The sequence below is a fragment of the Canis lupus genome, chromosome 26, assembly GCF_048164855.1.
Source record: "Canis lupus baileyi chromosome 26, mCanLup2.hap1, whole genome shotgun sequence".
In the NCBI taxonomy this organism is placed as follows: Eukaryota; Metazoa; Chordata; class Mammalia; order Carnivora; family Canidae; genus Canis; species Canis lupus.
In genome coordinates, this window is record NC_132863.1 from 27,021,184 (window position 1) to 27,033,763 (window position 12,580).

The window sequence follows — 12,580 nt, forward strand, 5'->3', positions numbered from 1 at the left end:
TAGATTTCACATATGAGTGAAATTATTTGGTATTTGACTTTCTCGGTCTGACTTCTTTCATGTAGCATATACCCTCCCAGTCCATCCATGTTGTCACAAACAGCATGATCTCATCCTTTTTCATGGCAGTATAATATTCCATTGTAGATACATGCCACATCTTCTTTATCCATTTATCTACTGGTGGACACCTGGGTTGCTTCCATATCTGGCTTTTGTAACTAATGTTTTTTTGCAATAAACAGAGGGGTGAATACATCTTTTTGAACTAGTGCTTCCGTCTTCACTGGGTACATACTCAGTCCTGGAATTACTGGATCATATGGTATTTCTATTTTTAATTTTTTTGAGGAACCTCCATACTGTTTTCCACAGTGGCTGCACCAATTTATATTCCCACCAATCGATTTACTACCACTTTTATCTTTATTATAATCTTATTTCCCTTGTTGTAATGAGATGCACTCTCCCTGGATCAGACTCTCTGTTTAGATGAGATTCACAGACAAGGATTCCTGGAGGAGGGGACTTCCACGGTGGACCCCTGTGTCAGGGGTCTGTGGGCGATGGCTGGATGGGGCTCCCAATTAGTGAAACTCTAGGGGGCAACTGGGGAGGGCATGGAAGTTCAAAGCTAGAGAGAGACTTGATAAGAGTGATGGTTGAAGGAGTGGGGGCTCTAATGAGAGACCAGAAAGGGCTTTGAATGGTTTAGAGCAGAGGCTGAGTCAGGTGAGGGTAATAGGCTTTTCTTATTACCTTTCTTATGTAAATCATATTTGTTCTCGCCAATACACACACCAGAAAATCAGCAAGGAAGTAAAACAATATAAGCACAAAAGAAATAATTCCACTGTCACAAAACAACATCTGGGAGCATTATTTTTTGTATAGTTCCTTCCAGTTTTCTTTTTCTTTCTATGCACAAACATACACACACATTTTATCGAAATAGAATCATATGTTACATACTATTTGGTTTTAAAATTTTGTTTTTTTATTTTTTTAAAAAATTTTTATTTATTTATGAATAGTCACACAGAGAGAGAGAGAGAGAGAGAGGCAGAGACACAGGCAGAGGGAGAAGCAGGCTCTATGCACCGGGAGCCCGACGTGGGATTCGATCCCGGGTCTCCAGGATCGCGCTGGGCCAAAGGCAGGCGCTAAACCGCTGCACCACCCAGGGATCCCTGGTTTTAAAATTTTGTATTATGTTGTGAACGTTATTACGTACGATCATATAGATCCACAACACTATATTTTAACAACTGCATGATATTTCAGGATAGTTATGTATCGTTATTTATGTATCATTATTGATATAATGTAGCCACTATTTTTGGACAGTTCCGTAATTTCTAATTCCCACTTCACCTTGGTATACAAGACAAGACTCTTGTATACGCAAAACAAGTGTTCTTATAGCTATATCTTTATGTATATCCATTGTTCCCACAAGATAAATTTGTAGAAGAATTATTTCTGGCTTAAGGTTATGTATGATCTTAAGGCTAGAATGCACTTCTCTAAAGTGCCCTCTAGAAAGATGAAACCAGTTGACAGCTGCATTGATATTGTTCAAGTTTGCCTGACGTACTAGGTGCTCATTGCCGTAATACCCAGACTGCACTGGTGTGGAGGGTGAGAGGCTTACTCAGATAGACTAGGGAGGAGGAGAGGTATCAATAGCTACTCTGAAGGGCCTTTGGCAGGGAGAGGCCCCTGCATGGCCTGGTGGCCTGGTGTAGGCTGTACTGGTGAGAGCTGTGTTGGTCAGGGGAGGCTGGGCTGGGCTATTTATTGGTCTGGCTCCACTCTACTGGCTCCAGCTGGGAAGTCTTGCCCCTGGTGTGATTCTGGGCCCAGCCTGGTGTGATCAGCGTGGTCACCAATCCAAGACATTCATTCTGGAAGCCGCGCAGCCTCTCTGGCCATGCTGACAACCATGTACATTCACATAGTGGGTAGTGATTCATCAGAGCCGGTGGTGGCAGCAGTAGCTCTGACAGTGCAGAACTGCTTTCACCCATCCTGTCACTCGGCCTCTAAAAATAACTCTTGCCTGTTCTGAGTGACCATACCACCAAGTGTCTGGAGGTGTAGTCCCTTGGCTGTGGCTATGGGAAAGAGGATATATGCATTGTGTATCTGTGTCTGTGTTTGTGTTGGGGGTGGGGGCTGGCATCTGGGAGCCTCTTTAGTGGCTGGCATCTGAGCTAGGGGTTTGGGGTGGGGGAACGAGAGGCAGGCAATCTCCTTCTCTTCTACCTTCTCATGGCTGGGGACAATCTGTCTACTCTTTGGGAATGGCAGGGACAGCCCATGGGGGCAGGGGTTGTCTTTCAGGACTGTGTGCTCGCTCTCTGCTGAATGAGGGGAGCAGGCAGGGGAGGGAGACTGCAGAGGCAATATGACAAGGCAGGGGGCAGGCTCTGGAAGGGATACATAGCATTTAGCCCATCAACTATTGAATCCTATGAAATTGCATTTCAAATTTCATCATTTTGGTGGAATTTTTAACATAGAGTTCCTCTATATACAAATACAGCTGATTTCTTTGGTAAACAGAGGCCAAAGAGATGAAACACACTAGTTAATGTCTGAGACAGGACATGGAGCCACATCTTCTGACTCCAGAGGGTAGAGTTACTTTGGAACTGGCCTGGCCTCTAGCCTCTGTGCTGGCAGATCTCACACCTGAGTGTGCATCAGAACCATGAGAGGACCAATTGAAGTGCAAGTTACTTCTCTGATCCTGATTCTGTAGGTCTGGGGTGGGGCCTGAGGATTTGTACACTAAGGCGTCCTCAGATGATGATGCTGTTCCAGGGACCACACTTTGAGAAACACTGCTCTCTGCTTTCCTGCTTACCGATAGGAAGAGGTGAACAGAGGAAAGGGAAGTGGTTATTGGTCTTGCCAGGATTATTGTAATGCTCTCTGGCCCACCACCACCAGGTCCAGGTCTCTCCTACCCTCCATTCACTTACTTCTCATTGAGGACAAATTTATGTTCCTAAATCCCAGCTCTGATCATGTCATGCCTCCACTCAAAGTCTTTTGGATTCTCTGCCATGCGTACCAGAGCCATCCAGAACTGTCTGGAAATGGTGTACATTTGCACTGTCCAATATGGTAACCACTAACCACATGTGTCTATGAATTTTACATTTTTTCTCATTTTAATTAATTTAAATATATATAGTCACATGTGGCTGGTTGCTAGATAGTGCAAGGAACCACTTGGAATACCATTCCATCCGAGGATCTCACTGGTACCATATGTCTTCCAGCCCCAGCCTCAGCCCTTAGCATCCTCAGCTCAGGGTCATTCGAGGCCAGTTTCCTGAGTCTACCCTGTATTCCCCAGCCATGTGCCTTGTTTTGTACTATCTCTTCCATCTAGACTGTCCTTCTGGCCTGTCTGTAATGCTCAGCCCAAATGCAACCTCTGCCTTGAAACCTTTGATAACTGTCCTCCCACAATCTCCTTCTCCTCTGAACTCCAAAACACTCCATCCTTTTCTTACAGCCTTTAGTATTTTTTGCCTTCTATTACATTTGACTGGTGCTGGTGTTTTTGCTAAACTGTGGGCTTTCAGAGAGCATGACTGTTTGCTGGTGAGTTCTCACTGCTTAGCTTGGGTCCCTCCAGGCACACACAGTTGCTCGCTAAATCCCACAAACCTTTGCCCTGGTGCACTGGGGAAACAGAGATGGATAACATGCCCTTCCTGTCCTCAAGTTGCTCATGGGCTCTCACGAGAATCTAATTCATGTCCAGAGAACCACTGAAGCCAATGGTTATTTTGGGCAGGAAGATAAAAGCCACAGAGGGCCGAGTTGGCGAGGGAGTCCAGCAGGAGCCGCATAAGCAGAAGGCTGTGTTTATACACACAGAGGCTTCTCTGCCCAGCCTGGCCTGGTACAAGGAGTGGGAACATCCAGACATCACTGCCTGGCTGCCTTATGAAGTTGGTGATTAACCAGTGATATAGTGACTGGTCTCACCATCTGATCCCTGCATATGAATGGATGAAGAGAAGGTTGCAAAGACTACAGAGAAGTGCCAGCCTCTAGAAGTAAAGTATTGGCTGGGTGGCACCCGGGCTGGGAATATGAGTATAAGACAACACCCACTGTGGTCTGAGCAACTGGCAGCAGGTGAAATTCTGCTTGGCCTAGTGTGGGAGTTTAGAGATCTTGAGAACAGTCCTGGTTGAAATAGAAAGACGGTCAAAAAGAAAAAAGAGAGAAAGAGCTTTCTAGCTTCAGAATCTAGTACTAAGAGTATTCCACATCCTGAAAATCTCTATCATATATTCATCTCTGGGACAAAAACCTTTTTTTAAAAAGAAAACTTTATTGAGGGGCACCAGTTGGTTGAGCGTCTGACTCTTGGTTTCGGCTCAGGTCGGGATCTCGGGGACATGACATGGAACCCTGCGTTAGTCTCCATGCTCAGTGCAGAGTCTACTTCTCTCCCTCCCCCCTGCCCCTCCCCCTGCTCTTTCTCTCTCAAGTAAATAAATCTTTAAAATCTGGCCAGCACCTCCGCGGTATATTTGTGATAAACCAAATGTATGCAGGATTAATGGTGGAAAAGCACAGGCTCTGGAGTCAGCATGCCTGTGATTAAATCCTGCATCCCTCCATCCCGCCTCACCAGCAGTGTGACCTTGGTTTAGTGACTTCACTGCTCTGAGCTTCAGTTTCCTCTCCCTGTAAAATCAAGTGCATATATAACCTCTGCTTTATAGGGCAGTAAGAGATTAAAAACTGAAAATGTACCCAAATTGCTAGGCACGGTGCCAGTATGTAGTGGGGACCCAGCTGCTCTCTGCAATGATAATGGTGATTGATGGTGTCACTGCAGCATCTTCTGGCACATGGGACCCACTTTCCTCCCATTGCCTGTCACTGCACCCAGCCTCTGTACGATAGTCTCCAAGGTCTCTTCTGACTGCAAGGAATCTGTGATGTTCCGATGATGCAGACCTCAGCTGACACCTCAGGCACCTGATAGGAGGCTGGGTGGACAATATCTGCATATCAAGTGGGACTGTGGCGAGATCTTTCAAGTTCAGGCCCCGGGAGTCCTGGGTGAGGGCTGATTTCCCAGGGGCAGTTGGAGTGTGGCGCTCATTAAGAATGTAGCCAAGGTGGTGTCAGGGTCAGCAGAACTCAGCCTCAAGTGTCCTGGTGTCCTGGTGAATTCTTACTCCCAGCCTGACTCTGGGAGGGGAGATGGCCCAAGGGACACACAGCACACATGTATTATGAGCTGGGCCCTCATGGGGAAAAGGATGAAAGTGACCCTTGCCATCAAATTCCCAGCAGACAGGAATTAAGACCCTTCAACACTTCACATGACCCAGGGCTGGAGGGTAGAGTGTGGGAGGGAGAGGCCCAGAGTTTTCCTTCTATCTGGGAGGAATATTGCCAAGAGGAGGAGACCAGGAAGGACTTCCTGGAGGATGCCTGGATGAGTGACCATGGGAAAAGGAGGAGGGGTCTTCCAGGCAGAGGAAAGAAGATGTGCAGAAGGAGAGAGGCAGGGCTGGGCTGCTGTGCCCTGGGAGCCCGGAACCATTCATTTTAACAGAGCTACCCACATAGAGCATGAGGATAAAGCTGAAGAACCAGGTAAGATCATCCTGGGAATGGTCTAGAGAGTCAGGCCAAAGAGTTTGGCTTGCTTTATTAGAGAATGGGGGACCACTGAAGGCTTCTCCACTGAGAAAGCAGAGCAGGATCAGCTCCTGGAGATTTGCTCAGTGGAAACCGGCAGGTCCACATTGGTCCAGACCTGCCTTATTTTTGGCCAAAGATGGCAGCCTAATGTCCAAGCTACTGGAGTGCCTTGGGACCACTGGTGCAGGGGACCATGGGATACCCAGACCTGTGCAGAGGACCGGCTGTGGGTACAGAAGGGGAAGAGGAAGGAGTAGAGGAGGAGAAGGAAGAGGAGGGAAGGGGGAAGGTAAGGCTCTCACCTTTGCCAACCCACAGTCTTGTTGGAGAAACCATAGAGCTTCCGTTGTTCAGACAACTGAACTCTGAATTCAGAAGTGGAGAGCTATATGGTCCAGTAGGCCAGAGGAGGGATAGGCTGGGTAGAACATGGGTGGAGGAGGCAGGGAGGGTGAACTTCCTGGAGGGGAGGCAACCTTTGCAGGCTCTGGAGAGACTGAGGATACTGCAGGGCACGCTCAGCCCTTTGTGGGTATCCTCTCATGTCATTTTCCTAGAGCTCTAAGAAGGGGTGCCAATATCATTCTCATCTACGGAGATGGGAATTGAGGCTCAGAGATGTTAAGGCCTTGCCCAAGGTCACATACCTCCTATACAAATTAATGAACATTCCCTATCCTTGCCTCTGACCCCCCTCCCCAGAGGTAACTTCTGCTCTCGCAATCTTCAGCAACACCACACTAGAGATAGAAAAGCACTTTGTACCGCGTGACCCGCCGTGCAGCTGGGCCATCATTCTTCTCCAGAATATGACCTAATGTGGGAGTGTGTGGCTCCCATGGTCTGGGCTGGAAGGTTCCAGGGGAGGGTCATCCCTGGGGACTCTAGTGCTTTGGGAGCCTTCCTGGAGGAGTCTGAAGGCGAGGAGACGGGGGAGGCTGGAAGGGAGAGGCTCCTGGCAGGTGAGCGCTGCTGCCTGTCTATCCTGCCTGTGCTCTACACCCAGACGCAGCCACCCTGCAGTGCTTTCCAGAGAGCGCCAAGGACCAGTGAGAACAGCCTCAGCAGGCAGAATGTCCCAGGCCTGTGGGTCATGCTGCTCTGGAAAGTTTGGCTCTGGTAGCTTCCTCTAGAGACTGGCCCAGCTCTCAGCTGCCTGGGGCTGCAGCTCAGCCCACCCAGGCCCTGCAGCCCTCTGGGGCCAAAGCCAGATGCCCTGAAACTTTCTTGCCCTGGAATGCCCTCCTTGCCATGACCTTGCATTTAACTTAGCTCAGTTTCGGCATCCCCTTCTCCAGGAAGCCTTTTCTGAGCCCCAGGGGTTGGGTTAGAACTTCAGATTGTCTAAACCTGGGCCGACTAAGGGAAAGTGTCATGTGAGCCAAATATGTAATTTACAATTTTCTCGTTTTTTTTTTTTAATTTAATTTAATTTTTTTTATGATAGTCACACAGAAAGAGAGAGAGAGAGGCAGAGACATAGGCAGAGGGAGAAGCAGGCTCCATGCACCGGGAGCCCGATGTGGGATTCGATCCTGGGTCTCCAGGATCGTGCCCGGGGCCAAAGGAAGGCGCTAAACCGCTGCGCCACCCAGGGATCCCCTACAATTTTCTCGTGACCGCATGAAAAAAAAAACAACAAAAAGAAACCAATGACAGATTCTAAAGATATATTTCATTAACTCAATACATCTAAGATCTTTCAACACAAAAATGACTGAGCTGCATTGTACTCTTTTTAAATTAAATCTTCAATGTCCAGTGTCAACTTTAGACTCATGGTGCACCTCAATTTGCATCCGTCACATTTCAAGTACTCGGTAGCCACATGTAGCCAGCGGCAACATAGTGGTCAGCCCAGCTCTGGAAGCAGAGAGAAGAGCATAAGGATTGATGCTCAGGGTTTGGCATTAGATGGACATGGCAGTCACATCCTGGCTCTGCTATTTATTTGCTGGGTGAACTTTGGGAAGTCATTAACCCCTTTGAGCCTCACTTAACTTTAGCTGTGAAAGGAGTGAATGATTTTGATGTTAGAGAGTTATTGTGAGCATTACACAAATGAATGGTGTCTAGTGTCAAGTATAAAGTAAATGCTCAGAAAATGGTGGCAATTCATCTTACATTGCCCTCTGATGGGCCAGCTTATGTGCTGTTCTTCCCCACGGGACTGACTGTGAGTCCAAGGACAGAGGCTACCCAGTTCCTCTTGCCTTCTCTGAGTCCAGGGCCTGGCTCAGTGTGAACATCTGCTTGCTGAATGAAAGATTAAATCCTTGGGCTAAGAATGCTAGCCACCCACAAACCAAGGGACCCCCACAATGGCTGGGAGTCACGAGACCACAGACTACTTGGGGTGACATTGGCAGAGACCACTGAAGATAAAAGAGGGGGTACGAGGGGCCCTCCTTGCTTGAAGGTTTCATCTCTGCCCCAGCTTTGGGGGGCTGTTGACACTGTGTGCTTTGCCTTCCCAGCCAATGGAGTGAATAACTTCCATCCTTCTCCTGGCTTTTCTTTATCCTGGTGCTTTTACATCAAGTTCCCTTGAGTTAAGATTTAAGAGAAAATAATTTTTCCACCTCCTAGGCAGATCAGAGAGAGAATGAGGGGTCCTGTCCTTCCTCTTTTGCCAGCATTTGCTAACCTCCCATCACGCCAACCCAGTAACAGAAGTGGAGCAGAAGAATTTGTCCCATTTTATATGTAATTTACAATTCTTTTTTTCTTTTTTTGTTTTTACAATTTTTTACAATATAGATGAGAATACAGACTCAGAGAGGTCAAATAATCTGTCCAAGTAACACAGACAGTGGTAGAGCCAGGGCTGGAAGCAGAATTCAGAACTAAGGGAACTGAAAAGGCCCTCTTCATTGGTTCGGCTCATGTTTGTCCACCAGGCCTCCCAGCATCTCTCCACAGGGCTTTCATGAGAGGTGGTTCTGGGTTGGGTTCTATTCCTGTGCCTCAGTTTCTCTGCCTGGGGAATGAAGGCAGCAAAGTAACTGGAGTGTACATTTCAACAGATGACCATAAGGGGCTATGTATTCTTCAGAGCAATCCCCCACAACAGATTTCTCTGGAAAAGGTTATGACAGTGTCAAGTGGAAAGTGGTCCAGAGAGCTAGGGTGACTGAGTAAGTGTAACCTTGGACAAATCACTCACCCCACTCTGGGCCTCAGTCTGCCTATTTATCAAATGGGGATGGTATCTTACAAGATGTGAAGATCACCCATAAAAGTACTTTGCAAACTGGAATGTGCTACTAGAAATATTGGTTAATAATAATCATTGGAAATCTTGACAGTCAAAGAAACCCACCTTTCTGAGTAGTCCCACTGACTTGAAGGGAATTGGGCCTTTTGAGTATAAATCCAGAATGATGTCTGGGAACATCCCGCCTCTGTCTTTGGAATGTAGCTTGGATTCTTCTGGGAAAGTGAGAGGCTCCATCTAGCTGAAGAGGGTGGGAAAGTAGCTCTGACCAAGGGGAGGAGGGAGAAGGAAGGAAGGGGAGGAGGATCCAGAGAAGCAGAGTGAACTAGAAGGAATGAGGGCTTTGGCCTTGTGGTCTGTCCTGCTGTCAGAAGCCTGAGGCTGGGAAGGTCAGTGAACAGAAGAGGCTCAGAATCAATCTGGAATAAAAATACTGACCAGCAGGGAGTCAAGGATCTCTTGCCAGATGTGCATAGGAAATAGTAAGTTCATCTGGTTAACTCCTAAGTTTTATTGATCCTTTCGCTTATTTATTTGAATAAATATGTAGTAACTGAACTCAAACAAAGCATCCCTAGTGGCAAAGTGACTTGCCCAAGGTCAAGCCCCTGAGGGCCTGGGGAGTTCCTGAGAGGAATCTGGGAAGCTGGAGAATGAAAAGTCCAGAGGGAAGGAGGACATCTGTAAGGAAGTCTGCCCAGCGGGACTCCAGTCCTTCTGTGAATTGGCTCTAGGCTGCTTTGTCCATCTTCCCAGATCCTGTCTGGAGCAAGGGCGTGTTCTCTAGGACTGGGAGGAACTGGCTTCCTTCTGCTCACTCTCTGCCCACTCCTGAGTCTAGTGGACAGCAGGGACAGTGAAAGGACTGGAAGCTATGTCTTGGGAACATCTGGTAAAGGACTTTGTCATGTTTAAGTTGGAGAAGATAAGGCTCAATGTGGGGGTGGAAAAAAGGGACACAGTTGCTATCTTGAGTTCTCTGAAGGGTGTTGGGAAGAAGGCCTGGCCTCATTCTGCAGAGACCCTAAGGGGTGGTATTAGGACATAGGTCATCATGATGGAGTAGCCACCTTGGGTGGGAGAAGTGGAAAGAGGGAGTAGAGGTGGATGTTGGTGAGTTGACACTGAGCAACACAACCCATTGGTGAGGCTGACACTGAGGGAACTGCAGCTTAGGGGATCGGATGGCCTGGCTCGTGTCTGGGCTGTTTCCCAGCTTCCGGCCTCTGTGGTTTCTGCTGCTATGGATTCTGGGGTGCCTAGAACAGTGGCTAGCACACAGTAGGTACTTAGGAATTATTTGAAGAATGAAAAAATCTGTGTATGCCTGGTGGAGGGGAGGGCTGGGGAGTAGGGGTCATGTGGTCTACAAATGTGGACTGTGGGCAGAAATCTTTGGAGATTATGTTGGGAGTTACCTGCTGTCTTCCCTGAGGCTTCCTGCATGAACTGTGACCCCAGAGATGAGTATGTCCAACTCTTTCTTTGACTGAGAACAACTTGCCCAAGACTATTGGCCAAGACAGTGGCAGAGCTGGACCAGATCTCAGGCCCTCTGCCTCCCAGAACCCTCTGCCATTTGAGGTCATTGCCTGTGGACGTAGGGAGTCGGAGCTGTGGTGGTTCAGACCAGCTTTTTGAGTTAAGTGCTGCTGAAGGGCTTTCATTTGGTTTTGATTCATAGCCTCAGTGCCACAGACCCCTTGGCTACCCTTGCCCCACACCTTCCTGGAGCCTACGTGCACACCCAGCTGTAAACAGGCCCATTTCTCAGTTACCCTTAGGGTCATTGCCACCAAAGCACACGTGGGCAAAAGCACAAGTACACACTCAGACACACAGGATCCCAGGGGATGTTGGCACACACCTTCTCCCGGATGGGGGAGAAGCCCCAAGAACCCCCCCCCCCCCCCCCCCCCCGGAGCCTGTGCCCTTCTTGGCTGCTGGGGAGGTGGGGGTATCTGGCTCCGCTCGGTGGGCTGGGAGGCCCACTGAGTCTGAGTCACCCCTTCTGAGTCAGGGATCCTCCCCCTTCTTCTCCCCTCCCCCTTCCCCTGTCCCCGCTGAGCTCTCCAGAGAGGCCTCCCCGCCAGGAGGGCCGAGGCTGGCCCGGCGGGGGTGGGGGCAGCAAGGGCTCCGGAGTTGGCTCCTTGGCCCCACGGCGGTCCCGCAGGGGTCCGGGAACTGCCAGCGGCCGCGCCGGGGAAGAGGTGGTGGCCCGGGAGCCTGAGAGAAAGAGAGCGAGAGAGAAGGAGGAGGAGGAGGAGGAGGAGAGGGAGGCCGGCGGAGAGGAGGCGGAGGCAGGGGCCGGGCCGCCGGAGGGACCAGGCAGGCGCGCGGCGGCCGCCCCTGGGCTGGGCGCGGAGGCCGGGCGGGGGCGGGGGCGGGGGCGGGGGCTGGCCGCGCGTCGGGCGCCAGGCCCGGGGCTGTGGGCACGGTGCCCAGCCCCCGGCGCACGCCGAGCCGAGCCGCCGCCGCTGCTGCAGTCGGCATCCATCAGCGGGCGGGGGTGTCGCGGAACAGGCTGCTCCGCAGAGCCCGCCGCGGCCCCGTGCGCCCGCCCCGCCCCGCGGCCTGCCGGCACCCCCACCCCCCCGCAGGAGCCAACGGGGCGCCCCCCCGCCCAGCCTGCCCGAGATGGGGACCCCCGGCCTCAGGTAGGCACGTGGGGGGGATCAGGTGGCACGGGGGAGGGCGCTGGGGACTCAGGACACGTAGGCCCAGCCTGCAGCCCTGGGGAGGACTGGGGGCGAGCCCGGGAGGAACTGAGTTTGCCGGCTCTTGGCCCCCTGGCCTCGTGGGGGAGATCCGTAGCTGTTCCTCCCCACCTCGTAGGTCTGCAGCCTCCCCAAGGCCTGGAGAGAGAGGTGGGCTGGCTGTGGGCTGGTGGTTACTGTTGGGATGAATGGTTGCTGGGTGCTGGGCTCCCTGGCTGGGCCACTCTGTTCTCTGAGACCGCTCCTGCCTCCTTTGTGGAGGCCAGAGGCTCTCTGGATCTCTGTGTCCAAGCTTCAGATGCTGCAGGCCAGTCAGTCTGTGGTTGGAGACTGGGGTGCTGGGCGGCTCCTGTCCTCTCTCTCATCCGCTGGTTGGAGACCTTTTCCCACCTGGGCTCACTTCCCACCCCATCTCTCCTCCAAGTCACCCAAAGCTGGGTGATGGATAATAGTCCTGGGACCTGTGGGGTTCTGGTTTCCTATTGTTCTGGCCAGAGACTGCCCCCCCCCCCCCCCGCCCTGATTAGAGGGAGAGGACTTGTGGGTCCTAGTTGTGTCTGGCACCTTCATGCTTGGGAGTGTCCAAGGGCCTGAGAAGCAGGGGTCTGGAGGACAGGAATGGGGGGAGGGGGCGGCAAGTGACTACAGCCACCAGGCTAACTTACCAGGGGCTGAGGCCACTGACTAGCAGAGCTACAGCCCCAGGATGGTCCGTGGGGACCTTGACTAGGAAGGAGTTCTGAAGACACTGGTCTCCTTGTTGGCTGCCGGCTGTGGTCCTTGCCACCCTCCCTGCCCCCTACCTCTGAGAATGCATTGGTGGGGGAGAGGCACTACCACGAGTTCCTGCCTGCACTTCTGGATCTGCATATCACCTCCTCTGCAAAGGTGGGAGTGTAAGAGGGCTGGATTTAGGACCTCTTGGGCTGTGTGGGGTCCGGCTGCTCCCTAC

The 12,580-nt window shown here is 50.9% G+C and overlaps 1 protein-coding gene across 5 annotated transcripts in view; it reads left to right on the forward strand.

Moving 5' to 3' along the window:
* Positions 1-12,580, forward strand: part of EPB41L1 (erythrocyte membrane protein band 4.1 like 1) — a 143,629-nt gene that overhangs the window by 58,921 nt on the left and 72,128 nt on the right. Inside the window, exon 1 of one of the 5 annotated variants that reach the window (XM_072800836.1) lies at positions 5,569-5,646. The exons of 3 other annotated variants lie outside the window; for them this stretch is intronic. The gene's annotated coding sequence lies outside the window, so the exon portion shown is untranslated. Of the gene's footprint in view, positions 1-5,568; positions 5,647-11,419; positions 11,569-12,580 lie in introns of those variants that run through there. One more of the 5 variants, XM_072800844.1, reaches the window with a different exon arrangement.